General features: G+C 35.7%; 1 long non-coding RNA gene across 1 annotated transcript in view; it reads right to left on the bottom strand.

Annotated features, from left to right (window-relative positions):
- Window positions 1–10,393: 10,393 nt before the first annotated feature.
- LOC134475349 (uncharacterized) overlaps window positions 10,394–19,124 on the bottom strand; it is a 72,040-nt gene continuing 63,309 nt past the window's right edge. The window contains exon 4 of the long non-coding RNA XR_010046470.1: window positions 10,394–10,830. This is a non-coding gene — a long non-coding RNA (uncharacterized LOC134475349). The remainder of the gene's footprint in view (window positions 10,831–19,124) is intronic.

Below are 19,124 nucleotides of genomic sequence, written 5' to 3'. Positions count from 1 at the left end.
CATGGGTAAACCTTAAAAACGTCCTGCTAAATGAAAAAAAGCAGCTATTAAAGCATCAGTGTTGTATGATTCTACTTATATGTGGTACCTAGAGGGAGATTCAAAGACACATAAATTAGAATGTTGGTCATTGGGATTTTGCATCGGGAGTCAAATGGGGAATTATTCTTCAGTCGATATAGTTTTGAAAGATTAAAAAGTTCTGAAGATAGATGATAATAGACAGCAATGTGAATATAATGAATACCTCTGAATTATATATTTAAGATGATTAAAATGTTGTTTATATATACATATATACACACATACATATATATATACATGTACTTGCATATATACATATATATTTACCATGATTTAGAAATGTAAATAAGAGGAGATATTTTATGTGATCCAGGAAACTGTGGCCTCACACATGGATTTTTCCCATATTGTACTCACAACTATCTTAGAGTAGAATTCATTCTCCATTCAGGAAGAGGCCAGATGTCAGATGGGTCATTTGAGGAGTAGCAAAGCAGAACAGGTCCTTCTCACTTGAGTTTTAAAAGGTCAAATGTCAGAGATTCAGATGACTTTGAGTGAAGGGATGTTTTGGTACCTAAGGGGATAATTATTCACATAAGCATTCAGCAATGGCTTTGTAAAATAGTAGAACCCAACCTACACAAATCTAGGATGTTATTGTTATAAACCTGATTCTAAATTAACTGTTTTCAGAGCCCTTAAAAATAACTTATACCTTAGGCATAATGAGTTGGACAAAAGATGTAATAGTTTATTAATTCTAAAGATTATTTTCCAGTCATGAAGAAATTGGTGATCTTCTTAAGAAAGGAAAACTGCTGTTGAATTTTTTTCTTCTCACTTCAGTGTTAGAATTATTAGCAAATATTCTGTATTACCTTCATATTTCAACCCTACTGTGTTACAAAAAAGCATTTCTTATACAGGAACAATATCAGGGCGTGATGTTCTCTGGGCTGGCTCTATACCTACTTTTCTATTTAAAGGTTGCAGTTTTGATTCTGAGACACTATAATTCATAGCAGAATTTGTAATTCCACACTTTATAATAATTTTCTATACATTCCTTCCACAGCTGGCACAAAGGAAATGGAAGACATTCTCATGGGAAGGAAAACAATAAGAAAGCAGGGGACGATTGCTCAGATTTCGAGATGAGCTTGTATCTTGTTCAACAACCACTTGACATGGTTTTAGTGCCAGACAGCTGGGCAATCTTTCTATTATCTGTCCTTTTCATAACAGACACCAATGAAGCACTGAGCTAATTCCAAAATATGCTGTACTGTAGGCCTGCAAATTGAATGAGTGCTTCACTGTTCAGTTATATCAAGCAATATGCCAACAGATATCCAAATAACGCAATAGCCAGTAGACATAATGAATGGAATTTGGTGTCATTTTATGAACATCTGTAATACATTTTTAGTATGCTATATAAAATTATGGCTTTCTTCATTAGAGCAACATGGTAACACTGACGTCTTTTTTATTTTTTTTTAATTTTATTTAAAGAAAGACTAAACAAAACAGAAAATAGGTAGAAATAATACATACATTCAGAGAAAAAAATAAACATTAAGAAATCACTAGTTGATGTTTACATATTGTCGTTTTAAAAATAATTGTTCAAGATACAAAAATGGAACATGTAAAGTGGGAATTCAAACAGCAAGACTGCAAACAGTTCTGTTCAACTGTCCAACAAAAATTTAGTAACATGGTTGTCAATCCTATACACTTTAACATACATGCAGTTATCCATATCTTCAATTATGTTTATATTAAACTAAAGCATGTTAAAATCATTCTGAACAAAGAATAATAGCATTGCTGGATTTCACATCATGACACTCCATGATCTGTACCGGGTACTGTAGTGTCTTTAGTTTTTAATTTAACATAAAGAAAGACTAAAATAACAGAAACCAGTAGAAATAGTACATAGTTTCAAAGAAAAAAATAAACAGTAAGAAATCACTAGTTGATGACTACAGATTGTCTTCTTACAAATCATTATTCCAGATACTGAAGTGGAGCTTATAAAGTGGGGATTCAAACAGTGAGATTGCAACCAGTTCCATTCAACTATCCAACAAAAACCTAGAAATATGGTTATCAATCATATACACTTAAACTTACATGCAGTTATCTATCTCTTCAATTATGTTGACATTGAATAAACCAAAGCAGGCTAATATCACTCTGAACAAAGAATAACACTATTGCTGGGTTTCACATTATGACACTCCAGGATCAGCACTGGGTATTTTAGTGTCTTTTTCTTCAAAGCATCTGTTCATTTCATCATGTGTCATATGATCAGTTCTCATAAACTGTTTATAGATGCTACACATGCATGAGCCTTAACATGTATTTCTATCCTTTCTATATTAGAGGGAGAAACAAAACAAAGCAAGGCAAAACAATACATATTCCTATAAACACATGAAATGAAATAAACATATAAGACCGTTATACAAATCGTTCTACCACAGTTCCTGTGTTGTTTCTTGTTATCTACAATATAATTGGCTATATCATCAGACATAGTATAATTGAATATGTCAGTACATAACAGTATTAATAAAAACACAACTTTGTATATAGTATAGAAGTTCAAAAACTGGCAGTTATCAAACCAGAATGTGTATCGTAGGGTCTTGTCATCTTCAATGTAGTTGCCTATACTCTCAGACTTGATACTATCAATCTTATCAGTTTTGAATAAAATCTTCTCTGCCTCATTTCTGTTATGCTCATTTTTACCATCAGTTGTCTGCTTATCTTCTTCATTCTGTTTTCTGATCCATTCATTGAGGCCTCTCTGCCACTGTTCCTAGAGTCCTAGTACTTTTCTCTCTCTCTAGAATGCCCCGCAGTATTCTCTGTAGACTTTAATTGGTAGTTGCAAATTTCCCAAGGTCCTCTTTGTCTTGGAAGCATCTTGTTTCTCCATTAATTTCTAAAGACATTTTAGCAGGGTATATCAATCTGGGATGGAGGTTATTTTCTTTCAAGGCTTGTAATATTTCGCTCCAGGCTCTTCTTGACTTGATTGTGTCGAGAAGTCTGCTGTTATTCTGAAGGGCCTTCCTCTGTAGGTTATCTATTTCTTGTCTCTAACAGATTTTAATATTCTGTTCTTATATAGAATTTCTGGGATCTTGATTATTATATTTCCAGGTGTAGCTCTGTTTTGGTTGTAGGTGGCTGGAGTTCTGTATGCCTCATATATCAGAATATCATTTCCTTTTCCTATGTTTGGGAAGTTTTCCTTAATTATTTCTGTCAATAGTCCCATTGTTTGTCTCCCAGCTTCTTCATTCAGATTCTTTATTCTCAAATTATAGATCCTTTTGTCATTTTCTAGCCTTTGTATTGTTACTGTTTGTTTCCTTGTTATTTTTTAAAAGTATTCCCTTTCATACTCCCACATTGCAAAAGTGTCCTCCAGTTTGGATAATCTATCCTTAGTTTCTTTCAAGCTGATTTGCTATCTTTCCATAGAGTTTTTAATTTCCTGGTACTCTCTTTGAATCTGCTTCATGTATTCTATATATTTTTTTATATTCTTCATCAAATGGTTCTCCCTTGTGTTTGAATTCCTCCCTTCTTCCATCTGTGTCTGTTTGAGGGGTGTTTAGTATCTCTTTTATTAATCTTCTTATATCTTGCTTTATTTGGCTAAATATTTCACTTTTGAACTCATCCATGAGGTCCCAAATATATCTCTTTATGTCCACTGGCACTGTGTCTGATATTGCATGTTTGCTGTTCTCAGTCTCCTTTGTATTTACCTGTCCTGGGTCAATGTTCTCAAGGCTGGGGCCTGGGGACTTTTTGTTGTTGCTTCCTCTTCCCATCTTTTTGCTTCTTCCAGGAGGCCCCAGTTTCTTTCTTTGTTGGTTACAATTCTTCTGAAGCCTGCTGGCTAGATGACTCTTCACACTGCAGTGTGCTAGTGAGTTGTAGACAGGGCCAGTGTACACCAGTCCCTCCCCTCCAGATCAGTAAAGCTGCTGGGGCCTGCACTACTGTATTACTTTGCACCACCTCCCCTCCGGACCAGCCAAACCTCCGAGGCCCCACTGGGACAATATGGTTAGTGTGAACCACCGCTGCAGGGACTTGATTTCAGATAACTTTTTGGGTCTCAGTTGGGTCACGTGACCCAGGCCTAGCTCACTCCCCAATCCCATTTGGGAAGGGAACAATTAACTGAAATCACTGCTTCCCCTTGTACTTGCCAGTCCTGCCACTCACTACAGGTCAATGTAGGCTCCCCGCCAATTCAGCTCTCCATTTGGCTTGCTGACCTTCAAACTCAGTGTGACTACACCTTCAGTGAGTCGAAGTGGTGGGGCCTCAGATGGCTTGGCAAGTTGTGGTGGGACCCTGGCCAATCACAGCGGGACCCCTACAAGTTGTGGCGGGACCCTGGCAAGGCATGACATGACCCCAGCAAGGTTTAGCAGGACCTCAGGAAGTCACAGAGGGACCCCAGCAAGTCATGGCTTTGGCCAGTCGCGTTGGGACCTTGGATGATCAGCAAGTCACCTTAATTTCTTCTTGGGATGAGAGAATTCATCTCCCTCTGTTTGGGGCTCTGCACTGGGTATTTTTTAACAGTGACACAAGTCAGACAGGAAGGAATAGTGGCAGTGAAGGCAGTGAGGGGATGGTTAAAGGAAAGGCTGGCTTATGGCAAGGGCTGCTGCCCACCCCAGTTTGGCACAATCTCTGCTCTATGGCATTGGAACCACGGCCCCTGAGCGATGTAGGGAAGTGCACATCATGCACCAACATCTGGGAGATCCTGCCATGCACCATGCTGCCTGCAATCTACCAACACTGATGTCGTGGTGCACTGTCAGATACTCTCTGCTTACTCTCTATCTTGTCCATCTTCGCTACTCAAATGAAGCATAAAAAACACTCCAAGATTCTGAAGTTTTCTCTCTATAAAGGCAATCAACCAAAATGAGATATTTATATAACTATGCAACACTACAGTTTAACTGTAAAATTAATGATGTGGTCATAGAAACTGAACTGACAACAGGATCACAATGGTAATATGTACTGGCTTTTTATCATGTCAGGTATTGTTCCATGTACTTTTAAAACTATTATGTTACTGAATTCCCACAGTACCCATTTTGTGTAGGTATAACTCTTATCCACAATATATGAAAACCAAGATACAGGGAGATTGGGTAACTTGTCTAAGGCTACAGAGTTATTGAGTAGCCCATCTGTAATCCAAACTCAGACAGTCCAGAAGCAGAGGCCTGCTCTAACATCTACGCATACTGAGAAGAACTGGATTCTGAGACTCTTCTGCCTTGTTTAGGTTACCATCAAGCACAGCTTCATGAATGAAAAACAGTATTCCACAGCAGTATATTCCATTACCACTGTATCACAAGTCAACCCTTCATATATACATGCAAATTTATTAAAAAGGAGAGAGAGTAAACTCATCATCACTACTTAAGTGTAGAGTGACTATATAAATACTTCAGTAACTCAGTGATCATCTATCTAAATATGAATACCCTCTCTGGACATTACCTAAAATGAGATGGAAACACTTAAAAGGAAAACTATGGTTTCTTTATGGTTTCATGAACTTTCAAAAGTTCTCTGACTTTCAACCAACACTTTCAAGCCAAATATAAATATGAAAAATATCTATTTGATTTCTTCCATAGTCAATAATCATGTTTGATTCACAAAACATAAGAAATGGTTGTATACCTGAGCATAGTGATTCACCTGTATTTCCAGCACTCTGAGAGGCTAAGGCAGGAGTATCACAAGTTAAAGCACAACCTGGGAAATCTTATGACTTAGTGAGATTCTGTTTCAAAATTTAAAAGGAAATAATGAAAGGCTATAGATATAGCTTAGTGTAGTGATCCCAGGGTCAATCTCCAGTATCACACACAAAAAAGAATGATAGCATAAGGGTAAATAACTTCATAAACTTTCAATAATTAAAAACATACTACCTTTAAAAAAATAAATTTCCTGTAGGCTATATTTCTGTGACTTTAAACATCCAGTAATAAAACCTTTAAATTACAAGACTTCTGGAAGAACATGGCAGATAGATAGCAGCAGCTATGGAGGCTCTCTGAGATACCGTGCTTAGAATACAGGAATGCTGCGGTATGAGGAGTCCTAAGCAAAGGGAAATACACCCTGCTGACCCAGGAAAGAACTAAGCTAAGAGAAACCAACTGGAAATCCAATTCTGGTGCTATAACAAGAACAGATAAAATCTCAGCACAGAAGCTAAACCTGTGCCACTGGAAGCCATGATTTGAATTTCCTGCTGCCGCTGCTGTGTCCAAATCTGCTGAGCAGGGAGAGAGACGCAGGAAAGCTCTGAGAGTGGGAATCTGTGAACAGAGTTGAAAGCGGGACTAGCAGGGAGCCCTACATCGACTTGCGGTGAGTGAGCGGACGGGAACCCTTTCATAGAGTAGGAGGCTCCAGCAAAGGACATACTGGGAAATACCGGCCAGACATGCTGGAACAGGGTGCTGTAGTGACTTCAGTCACATATTCCCTTCTCAAGTGAGATTGCTGGAGAGTGCTGGCCTGTGTGATGCCACTGACTAAGACCCAGTAGGCTAGCCCAAACCAGGTCCCAGCGCCTGGAAGTGCACCCTAGCAGTGAAGCCTTTGGTAGGTTGACCTGGAGGGACGGGCCCAGCACAGGCTGCCCAGGTCTGTGTCTCCCTAGTACACTGCAGTGGGCAGGAACACCTAACCAGTGCAATTCAAATAAACTGTAACTGAAAAAGAGGAAAAAAATGGGCCTCCTACATTCACTTGTATGGAAGGAACAAAAAGTATGGGAAGAGGAAGGAACAAGAAAGGGTCCTCAATCCCCAATCCTGAGAACACTGATCCAGAAAAGGGAAATGCAAAGGAAGACAGAAAACACGCAATATCAGACATGGCACCAATAGACATAAAGCGATATATCCAGAGCCTCACAGATGAGTTTAAAAATAAAGTATTTAATGAAATAAAGCAAGATATAAGTAGAATAGTTACAGAAATGCTAAGCACTGCCAAAGAAAAAACAGATGGTGGAATGGAAGAGCAGAAAAAAAGGGGAGAATAGTTTGATGGAGAAAATAGGGAAAACATAGAATATGTGAAGCAGGTTCAAAGAGATTACCAGGAAACGAAAAACTCTATCAAAAGCTGGCATAATAGCTTGAAAGAAACTAAGGATAGATTGTCTGAACTGGAGGGAAGATTTGTAATGTGAGAGCATGAAATGAAAAACTTATTAAAAATAACAAGAAAACAAACAGCAATAATACAAAGGTTAAAAGATGATAAGAGGATCAATAACTTAAGAATTAAGAACATAAAAGAAGAAGTAGGGACACAAACAAATGGACTACAAAAGCTATTCACAGAAATAGTCCAAGATAATTTCCCTAATTTAGCAAAAGGTAAAGATACTCAGATGTATGAGGCATACAGGACCCCAGCCACCTACAACCCAAGCAGAGCTACACGCAGGCATATAATAATCAAAATTCCAGAAATCCAATATAAGAACAGAATACTAAAAACCGTCAGAGACAAGAAACAGATCACTTACAAGGGAACACCCATCAGAATTACAGCAAACTTCTCAGCACAAACCATCAAATCACAAAGAGCATGGGGGGAAATAATTCAAGCTTTGAATGATAACAACCTCCAGCCAAGATTGATATATCCTGTACAACTGTCCCTAGAAATTGATGGAGAAACAAGGTGCTTCCAGGATAAAGAGGAACTAGGAGAATTTGCAACCACCAATTCAACTCTACAGAGAATACTGCAGGATATTCTAAAAAACGAAAATACCAAGACTTCAGAAACAGTGGCAGAAAGGCCACAATGAATGGAGCAGAAAGCGAAATGAAGAAGACAAACTGACAACGAACGACAGAAAAAAGAGCTCAACAGAAATGAGACAGAGAAGATCAGATGGTAGGAACAGCTATTTTGGAGAAAACAAGACATCATAATAGCTAGTGCTGATTTAGTATCATCTTGCTTTGAAGTCTCATTAAGCTTTTATCCTTCCATCTCCATCGGTCTTAACAGGTTGTATCTTATTGGATTTTATTATATGTGATAATATAAGCAAAAACTTTTATAGACAAGGAGATTATACAGAAACCATTGTCCATTTTCTGATAGTTGGTTCTAAATACCCTGTAATACTGTCATTCTCTTAAGTGGTTTTACATTGTCTTAATGTGTTTGGTGCTACGGTATACCAAGTGATACTCAAAGATCTCAAGGAAAGAGACATTATGGTAACTACTTTTATGTCGGAATGTCTTGTGGTGAAACACTATTTTGCTTAAATGGTTATGCTTTGACCTGTGCTGTTTTGTTGTTATGCCCTCTTTTATCTCAATCTCCTTTTTTTAATTATTTACTTTTTTATTTTTTTTTCAATCAAGGGAAAAATAAAAAAAGCAGGATACATTATAGTAACCCACTTTGATTTCCTATTAACTTGATTTGAAACCCTGTATAGCCCTCACCATCTTGCTTTGACTGATTTTCATCTATTCTGCTTTGCTTGATAGTATCAAGTTTGAAAGTATAGGCAAAACTGTGAAGACAATAAGATTCATCATGATGCCCATTCTGGTTGACTATTATCTTCTTTTAAAGCTCTGTAATGTCTCCAATATTTTGGTTTTATTCTTTACTGTTTTGTTCAATTTTATTATAACTGATGATATAGGCAATTCTTTTTAAGATAGCAAGAGGCAGTATGGTAACCATTGTTGATCACCTAGTATTTTGCTTTTTACATTATCTATCATGTTCATCCTTTTGATTAGACTGACTGTTCTGGTATGTCATATTTGGTTTTATTCTCTTCAAAAAAAAGTAATACGAACTGTGGAAGTAATAGAACCCAAAATGTGTAATTGTCATTGTACAAAAGAAAGGGAAAGAAAGTGCTCTAAAAAATATAACCACATATATATTTAAGTGTATAAGATAGATAACCATATTACTGAGTTTTGTTGGATCATTGAACAAAACTGTTTCCAGTCTCACTGTTTGAAAGTCCACTTTATATGCTTTAATTTTGTAACTTGAACAACTATTTCTAAGATAGCAATATGTAGTCTATTAACTAGTGATTTCCTATTGTTTATTTTTTCTAAAATTCTGTATAACTTGTACCTTATTTCTGTTCTTTTTTTCTTTTTCTCCTTAATAAAAAATAAAAAATCTTTAAATTACAAATTCAAATTTTAATCCATATGAAACTATTTCACTGTAATTACTGTGCTTTAAAGTTTTTTTTCATTTAAGGACAGAAGGAAAAATATCTATATTTTATAAAATTTTAGTGTAAAGATCCATTGTAATAACATTACTATTAATTCTCTTTTTATTTTTTTATTATTTTGTTTTAAAGAGATTAAGATAAAAGAGGACACAACAAAGTAGATCCAAACAGAACAATTTAAGCAACACAGTATTTCACCACAAGACAACTCAATATAACAGTAGCTACCATAATGTCTCTTTCCTTGAAATAGTTGAGCATACCTTCATACACAATAGTATCAAACATAAAAAAAAGTATAAAACCATTAAAGAGAATGAAAGTATTACAGGGCATTCAGAACCAAATAACAGAAAACAAACAATCGTTACTATAACTATTGATGCTTATAATAATAGCTTAAATGTATTGAGCATTAATGTATCAGTTCCTAAATTGAACTCTTTTTCTATATTATTCACATAAATTGCACAACAGTCTTTTAAAGGAAGCAGAATTACTGCTACTTATAGAGAAATGTCTGAAAAGTTAAGTCATTTGCTCCACACTCTTTGTAGTGGGATCATAGAATCAGAAATCAAGACCAATTTTTTCTAACTCTTAAAAACCAGATATTAAACATTTTACTACTTCAGAAACCATAAGAGCACGATTTGATGAATTGCTCTGAAAATTAATATTAGCTCCAAACCCCAAAAGATCATTAAGAAAGTTAAGAGAGAAACCACAAACTGAAAAATGTATGTTAGTGAATTAATGTCCTTAACATAGTAAGGGAATTCTCACAAGGCAATTTATAAAAATGAAAAAATATAAAAGGTAAAATAGTAAATGTAGTCATTGAAAGGTTTGAAAACCCAAACAAAAAAGTAAATTATACTGACTTATCACTCTCGTCTCATAATATTATCAAAAATTTCAATAATTGATCTGTCTAATGTTGTTAAGTATATGAAGAAATAATTGTGTTCATAGATAGATAGGGAACAATATATGAAACAACCATAAATATAACAGATACACATAATTTATTAGGATCTAGTTTATGATTTCAGGGTCTCATTTCAAATAGTATGCTTAATGTGAAAAAAAAATAGAACATGTCCTCCACACATACAGTATGTTCTCAATTTGAGAGAAGAAAGAAAAAGTACTTTTTAAGCACAAAAATTTCTAGTTGGCCATATGCCAAAATGTTAATCAACAGTGCATGTTTTGGGATGAGTGGAATTATAAAAATTTTTATTTTTCATTATATCTTTCAATATTATGTAAATTTTTAATATTATCAATTAACTTTACAATTATACACACAAACACACACACATATATAGAAGCCAGTCAGTATAGTTACTGAGGCAAACACTCTTGCTTGTGACCACTCTAGGAGCTTCCAGGTCAAATATTATTCCACAATTTTTCTTGCCATGTCTTTTGGGACAGCTGTGTGTACAGTCCTATGAGACAAAAAAATGATACATATAAGCCAGTTATGCTAGTAATTGGTCTGTAGGTAGACATGTAACCCAGTTCTAGCCAATGAGATATGGAACTTTGTTGATGATCTCAGGCTGGGGCTTTTGCCTTGGCTAAACAGACAGCACTTTAGTCACTCATACAAGACATGATTGAAAAATACAGTGAATAGCTAAATATTAAAAAAAAAAAACTTACGATGGTAAAGACAAATTGCCAAGTCAATGGTATTAGTGTGTTGGAAGTAAGGTGTAGCATTTTGAGGGAGATTAATGAGAATGTATAATTTTCTGTAAAAAGTGTTTTTTAAGTTTAAACATTCACTCTACTTTTTTATTGCATCCCATTGAACTACTGTTTGTGACTACTGCTGTCAAACAAAATTACTATGGTGGATCCTCATCCATCTTATTCACCAAATCTAACATCACGTGACTTTTGATTTTTCTCCATAGTCAAAGTGACCATAAAATGTAGATGTTTTGAAACTAATCAGGACATCAAGGCAGCAGTGATGGAACAACTAACAATACTCAGAAAAGGGAACTTCCAGAACTGCTTCAGAAAGTGGCAAGAATAGTGGGACAGTTGTATTTGAGGAAAATAATTTGAGAAGGATTAATGGTAATGTTTTTCACTGCAATGAATTTTTAAAATTTGAACTTTTCACTATATGTTTTCGGTTTTCTTTAGTTTTTACATTTTATTAGTACATGTTTGCAGTACATAATTATTACTGGAAAGTTGGTACATGAACATGATACATTTTAACTCTTTTTCACCCTCTTTCCCCCTTCCTTCCACCCTCTTTTCATCTCTTGGTCTTTTTCCCTGTTGCAAAAGATCTAGCTTTTGGTTTCCTATTATCTGTCTTTTATTTTGCTTTTTATTTATTTATTTATTTATTTATTTTATATTTCTCTTATAAGAAAAACCATTCAATATTTAAGCTTGTGTGTCTGATTTATTTCACTCAACATTATGGTCTAAATCACATTTTGCATCTGTCCATTTGCTTTTCTTCTTAAATTGCTATTGTAATAGATTGAGATATTTAAATCTGTGGCAGTCATTTGGATATGATGAAGGGGGATACCAATGGTTCACTGAAGAGGCAGAATCAAAAAAGTTCAAAAGAACCAAGCCCAGATGTTGATGATATTGTGAGTCACTGAAACAGTCCTGATCAACTTCCAAGCTTTGTGTTACAATCATTAAATGTGTTTATTATTCAATAATTTGTTGGTGCAGTATTTTGATCATGGAAATTGAACATGTTCTGTTTCAATGGTTCATATAAAATAAAAATGTATAAACATACATTTGAACTAGAGAAATACATACAGATGCAGATATATATCTTGTAACTTCCTGTTTTCTCAAGTCTTCATCTTCATTGTGCAATCTTTCTTGAATATAAAACCCCTTCCTTTCAAATGTACACTTCTCATAAGCTTTAAGCCTACTTTTGTCTCCCTACTCTCCCTTACTTGCATTTTCAATTTTATATTCTTTCTCCTTCAAATACAAGCTTTTAAAAAACTTTCTTCTATCTAACATACCCACTTCTAAATTCTTAGTCTTCTATCTACTCCAATCCAACTTCCATAGCCATCATTTAACAAAAACCCACTAGTTAAATTATGACCCATGACGTCTATGGTTTTACTAAAGAATATAATTTTTTTTAAATTTCTCTTCACCACTCTCTTTTTACTAAAATGTTCTGTTCCCTTAGTTTCTGTTCTTTCTCCATTGGATTTTTTCTTTTACCTCTATGACGATTGACCTTTCATTGCTTCCTTTGCCAGCTCATAAGCTCATCCTCCCCTACTGGCCCAATAAATGTTGCTATTTCTCAAGGCTAGCTGTTAGACACTTCACATTTCCACCTATTAATTCCACCTATTACTATTCCACCTATTAATATTTTTGGTAGCAGCTTCTATTTATGAGTGTAATATAAATAATGCATAATATGTAAGATATATTAAGTCCAATATTTCTTTGTAAATATCTCAGATGCCTGTCAAGTTCAATGTCTGCACTTGTGGTCTTCAAACTTAAACCTCTGTCTGTATTCTTGTCATAGTGAATGGCATCAGGATTGAAACAGTGATATAAGAATAGTCCTTGATACCTTTGCCTATCTATCACCGGCACCAAAACTCAGTTTATCACTAAGTGCTATAAATTTTACTTCCTAAATTTCTCAAATTTAGTCACATCTTCTTCATATCTCTTCTTTTAGCTAAACTGCATCATAAATTTCCAACTGATTTCTCTACATCTTTTCTTACATTTCTTTAATTTATCTCCACACTTTAGCTCATGTGGTCTTTCCTTTAAATTAAATTCTGATTATATCATTTTCTTGATTAAAACTCTTTAGTGGCTTTCTGCTGCTCTTAGGATGCAGAATAAGAGCTTAACTTGATTTTCAAATCTGCACAAGATATATCTTTTAAATTCTACAGTCTCATTTCTCATCATGCTTTCTACCACATTACTATCCTTAAGACCTTCGTACTCATTCCAATTGGGTTTATTGGCATGTGCCTGTAGCCCCTGCACTCTGGGGACACTGAGGCAGGAGAACTACAAGTTCAATCTCAGCATGGCCAACTTAAAGAATTAGGAAATCACTCTCAACAATAAAAAAATGAAAAGGGGTAGCTGAGATTACAGATATGTACCACCACCCCTAGCTAGACTGTTGAATGTTTTCCTACCTGCCACATCACCTCATCTTAATGTTAACACACTGTCTTTATGGTTAGGTAACAGACAACTATATTTGGAGAGCTCTTTCTAGAACCAGAAAGTGAATAGTTTTTAGTGTAGACCAGTCATGTCAATTCTATTCTCTCTACTGGCAATGAAGGTAGGGATGTGAAACAATCTTGCTAACAAGAAGTAAAATGACAAGGAGAAGGGGATTGAGACTCCTAGGAAGGAAAAGTTGGACTCATTCCTTCCTATCTTGTAAAATGATATGATGTTTAAGAATGTGCCTGCCATTTTGTAACCATGAGGATAAAACAACTAGTAAATAATTCTTGTGATATTATGTTCTGCATTATGTTGAATTTTTATTACAATCTTTCATATTTCTGAAATCACATACCCCTGCTAGAGCTTCCCCATGTGTATAAGTCAGAGTACTCTAGAAGAACAGAATCAGTAGACAATCTATGTATAATTATGTTAGGGCCATTTATTAGGTAGATTTGCAGGGTTGTCTGTGTGCTGAACAGACACAGGATCTAGTAGATGAAAGATAGAAGCCCAAGAAGACCGAAGCCACAGAATGAGGGATCAAGAATGCAGGATTGGCTGGAGGTTTAGCTCAGCAGCACAAGTACCTGCCTGGCAAGTGCAATGTCCTGAGTTCAATCCCTGGTACAAAAAAAGAAAGAAAAAGAAAAAGAATTTAAGAAGAAAGAAAAGAAAAAGTTAAGAATGCAGGGCTAATCCAAGGTCAAAGGCTTGGAAGCTCACTATAGAGATGGAAGGCTAAAGAAATGGAAGAATAATGTCCACAGACAATGAAAAAGACTGGAATTCTTCCAAAACAGGGACTCTTCCTTCTTCTTTCTCTTTTTATTCAATCAGGCTACAGCTATTGGTTGGTACCACACATATCTGACGTGGATCTTGATCCATTCAAAGTGACATGATTAATGGTCACATGAAGGGAAGAACATTCTTCCCTACCACATTGTATTGGCTTGTTTTAATCATTAGGATGTTGCCAAACATAATGAGATGAAAAGTGAGATTTTTAATTGCACAGCTTGGTTAACTTTCTTCTCTCCTTTCCTCTGTACATAAGATCATCCTCAGATACCAACTTTTCCTTCAGTCTGAACATCAGAAGGTAGATAAATAGATAGATAATTAGACCACCTTCACCAATTCATAGACCCACAACCTAAAGCAGAATTGAACAAGCTCACCTCAGACCTGTGAGTGTGAGAGTATTTATTCTTTTGTATTCCACTGAGTTTTGGCGTTGCCTATTATGAAACATTACTATGGTAATAGCTGGCTTACAAATCAGTAAAAACATTCTAATTGTTGCAGACATTAGTTAAGTAATCATGTAATTAAATATAATTCTCCCTAACTAGATTACATGGTCCACAGGGTTAAAACCATGTCTATATTTGCTCTTCATTGTTCCAGCACCTACCCCATTAGATTGTATAATAAACCCTTATTGATTTAATATTTTAATGTGAAAGAAAGGCTGAAATAATATGTGCCAAAATATTAAAATCGGATAAGATAATAAGTAATATTTATATCTTCATTCCTTTCTGTAGTATAATAATAGTTTTCTTTATTGAAATAATGCTTTTGCATTATAAACAACAGTTGCTTTTATAATCAGAGGTAAAAGAACAAAGCTATTTGTACTAAGAAAAATATATATATTTGGAAAGAAATATACTCATGGATCAAATAAGATATTATTTGCATCACTTAAATCTAGACATGGTTCTAAATTCAGGAGGCTTTCAACTCATACAAAGGAGATGAATATTTAGTTGTCAGTACAGTAAATAAAGTGTTAGGCCAAGATTTATGACCTGGCTGAGACACACTGTGCTTTGCTTTGCTTTGCTTTGCTTTGCTTTGCTTTGCTTTGCTTTGCTTTGCTTTGCTTTGCTTTGCTTCTTAGAATTAGAGAGAAATGTCTAAGGTAAACCAAGAAAAGGCAAAGAAAATTAGAGAGAATAGATTAAACAAAAATGTCGGTAAGTTACTTGTTATTAATGAACTCATTAGATTCATTTTACAAATCTTTTATTCCTAACGACATCTTGCCAGCCACATCTCTTCACCTCCTACCTCCTTTCACCCCTAATCTCCCTGCTTTCTGCCCTCATCTCATTGTCTATTGGAACAGACTATGCACTCTTCTCAAAGACCTCAGGCCCCCTCTCACATCCCTTCATTTATTTTATGTCTGTCTCAGCCACTTTCTTATTCCTGGGGAAAAATACCTAATCCCACAATTTAAAGGAAGAGGGATTTATTTGGGCTCACATTTATAGGCAATAGTCAACTGGCTCCATGGCAGGACGGCATAGCACAGGAGTATGACAGAGGAATAGCTGCTTACTGCACGGCAATCAGGATGCATAGAGAGAACAGAGGAACTAGGGAGGAAGATACACCACCTTACTGAGTCATGCACCAGTGACTCACTTCTGACCAGGCACCACTTCTCTTGCCCAAGCCAGCTGTAGTACCTGTATATATAATTTAAGCACCTTCCATAAGCACCACCTCTGAGCACATGAGGATTTGGGGGACTTGCAGGTCAAAATCATAACAATGCCTGAATCTCAGGATTTAAGGATGCAACATTCAAAAGCAAAGAACCTGGTTACATATAGCTACACAGATCATTTCTGAAGATATAACATCAAGTGTGAACTAAAAACTAAAAAATTAAAAGTATTTACTATAGAAGTTATTTTATGTAAATTGAAATGTACACATCCACAGGCATTTTTTAGGTTACTTACATATACAAGGTCATATATTAAACCAATGAAATGGTATCTACTGGGAGATAACAATATGTGCAACCATGTAGAATAAGTGATAGAAGGGAGGAAGGAAGACCAACCTGGGAGTGTACACTTATAAGGCCAGAAATGTAAATTTGTTTCTAAATATTTTCAATAAAGGTATATTAACGAAGGGACTGCTTCCTCACAGTGGTGTGGGGAAAATGAAAGTAAAAGAAAAGCTGGATTGTACTTTGGTTCCCTGTTGCTTGATTCTGTAAGTAAAATGGTTGATTTTATGTGCTAATTTGACGAGCCAAGGAATGACTAGATTGCTGATAAACATTGTTTGTGTGTGTCTGTGAAGGTGTTTGCAGGCCAGGAAAAAATTATATTCTCTCCCTCTCCCTCTCCCTCTCCCTCTCCCTCTCCCTCTCCCTCTCCCTCTCCCTCTCCCTCTCCCAAGCTGTGAGGTATCACATGCATTCTTTTTCCTGCTCTTCAACACTGTAAGCGCTGATCCTCAGACCTTCTAGCTTGGACTAATTACACCACCAGATCTTCAGTTATTTAACTTGAAAATGGCAGATTATAGGACTTCTCAGCCTCCATAATACATGAGCCAATTCTCATAATAAATCTCCTATGGTGTGTGTGTGTGTGTGTGTGTGTGTGTGTGTGTGTGTGCATGTGTCTGTCTGTCTGTCTGTCTGTCTGTCTCTCTGCCTGCCTGTGTCTGTATATATCTGTGTCTTACTGGTACTGTTTCTCCAGAGAACTCTAATACAGTAGATGAGAAATCCGACATGAATTTCATTGAGCTTAAATCAAGTTTTTGGCACTCTAGATTCCTTCTGTAGTCCTCAGGGAGAAAGTTGTTTCCTTGCCTTTTACAGATTTCTGTGGCTGCCCACATTCCCTGCTGCCTGGCCCCCTTCCTCCATCTTCAAAGCCAGCAACATCTTTTCTCTTTTGGGCCTTGCACCACTGTCACATTTCTTCCTAACAGCTTGGAAAGGTTCACTGCTTTTCATGATCTATATTATCAGATGTGGTTCACCCAGTTGGGAAGAATGAGGGGGAAAATATTTCTTGTTTTTGTTTCTTAAAATGAGCAAGGAAAGATTTGGACTGACACAAATCAGTATGCAGGTAACATCACATTTGCTCATGTCTCCCCTTCCACCTCACCTTGCTGCATTGGAAACAGGCAGAAATCATCAAAGTAAAGGAAAGTAGAAACATGGTAAGAAGTGCAGAAAAGAAAATGAAGACATAACGTGATTATTGGCAAGCCAATAATTTCATGAGGGGTATTTTTGAAACAATTCATTTTCAAAGTGGTGTAACTATTAGAAATTTTCCTTCACTGTGTGTGCTTTTAACTTAAAGTATGATGCACATTAATTTACAAAGTGCTGACAGTCCTTGTAGATGGAACAGGATCTTTTACTCAACAAACTGTTAATTTAACTCTGAGCCAAATTCTACTACGACTCTCAGAGTCATTTCTTTTACACTATAATTCCTTATCCTCTGATTCTCTTACTTTTAGAGAACACTTGGACCCCTTTGATATTCACTTCAATTTGTATCAAGCTGTAAATTCCTCCTTAGGCACAGCTCCTGTCTGATTATAAAATTCTGAAAAAAAATTCCATCTTGATGGCCAGAAGGTAAAATTTGATAGGCATTGCCAAAGTTAAGCAGAATCCTCTCTTGTTGCATATACACCACAAGTATAAAACCATTTTTAATGCTACACCAGCTTCACCCAGAGGCTCCAAAGGTTTGGAACTGCACCTACATGCAAGGCCTTGACTCAGAGAGCATTCTTCCTCTCCAAGCTGAACCTAAGACTTTTATACACACAAACAGTTCATGATATTCAAATAAAGAGTACGTAGAAGAAAAGAGGAATTGATAGGGAAGCCACTGTACATGATGAAATATGAAATAAAACAGAGAGATCTACCAGAAGACCTTAGTCCTAGTTCAGTCCTAGACTAAAGCGAAGAAGTATTATAATTAGTAAACAGCTTATTAGTTTATATCAGGGTGTTTAATGTTCATTCCACATAGTAGACTGCATTTATTTTGACTGAGCACTTTCCATACGTCAGATACTATTTTTAAAAAAAGTTATTTTAATTATTCCGTATGCATTTGAAATGTTTCTATTTTTACCTCCTCTTCAAAGATGATGAAGAATTTAAGAGTTTAAGCGATTATGTTCCACAACTAAATGATGACGGGGAAATCCTTGGACCCCATAGTCTAAGTTTAATCAACATGCAGTAAATATAATCCAGTTGACTCTGAACAAGACTCTCATGAGCATTTAGTGAAAAAAATAACCAAGAAAGAAAGAATGAAAACTCTACTGCCTAATTGGTTTTCTCATATGAAAAATGAAAGTTTAACATTCCACAAGTAAAGAATTTTTAAAGTTTGATCTGCTATGGAAAAACAGTTCACTTTCACAGAAATAGTACTGATAGAGGTACTGCTAGAAATTTATTGTTAACATTTTTATTGAGATATAGTTTAAATAATATAAAATTTACTCATTTATGTGTACAGTTCAGTGACTTTTAGTAAATTCATAGAGCTCTGCAACCCTCACCACTATCTAATTCTAGAATATTTTCATCGCCCCAAAAAGGAAAGTCTTACCAGTTAACAACCCCCATTGCTCACCTCACCTTGCTTTAGTGTTAGTGTCTAATGCAGGATTTAAAGATGTATCA

The sequence above is a fragment of the Cavia porcellus genome, unplaced genomic scaffold (genome assembly GCF_034190915.1).
Source record: "Cavia porcellus strain 051 isolate PalLab524CR breed Dunkin Hartley unplaced genomic scaffold, mCavPor4.1 scaffold_3, whole genome shotgun sequence".
Taxonomy (NCBI): Eukaryota; Metazoa; Chordata; class Mammalia; order Rodentia; family Caviidae; genus Cavia; species Cavia porcellus.
Note: the sequence above shows the minus strand (reverse complement) of the source record. Positions and strands in the feature narration are given on the sequence as shown.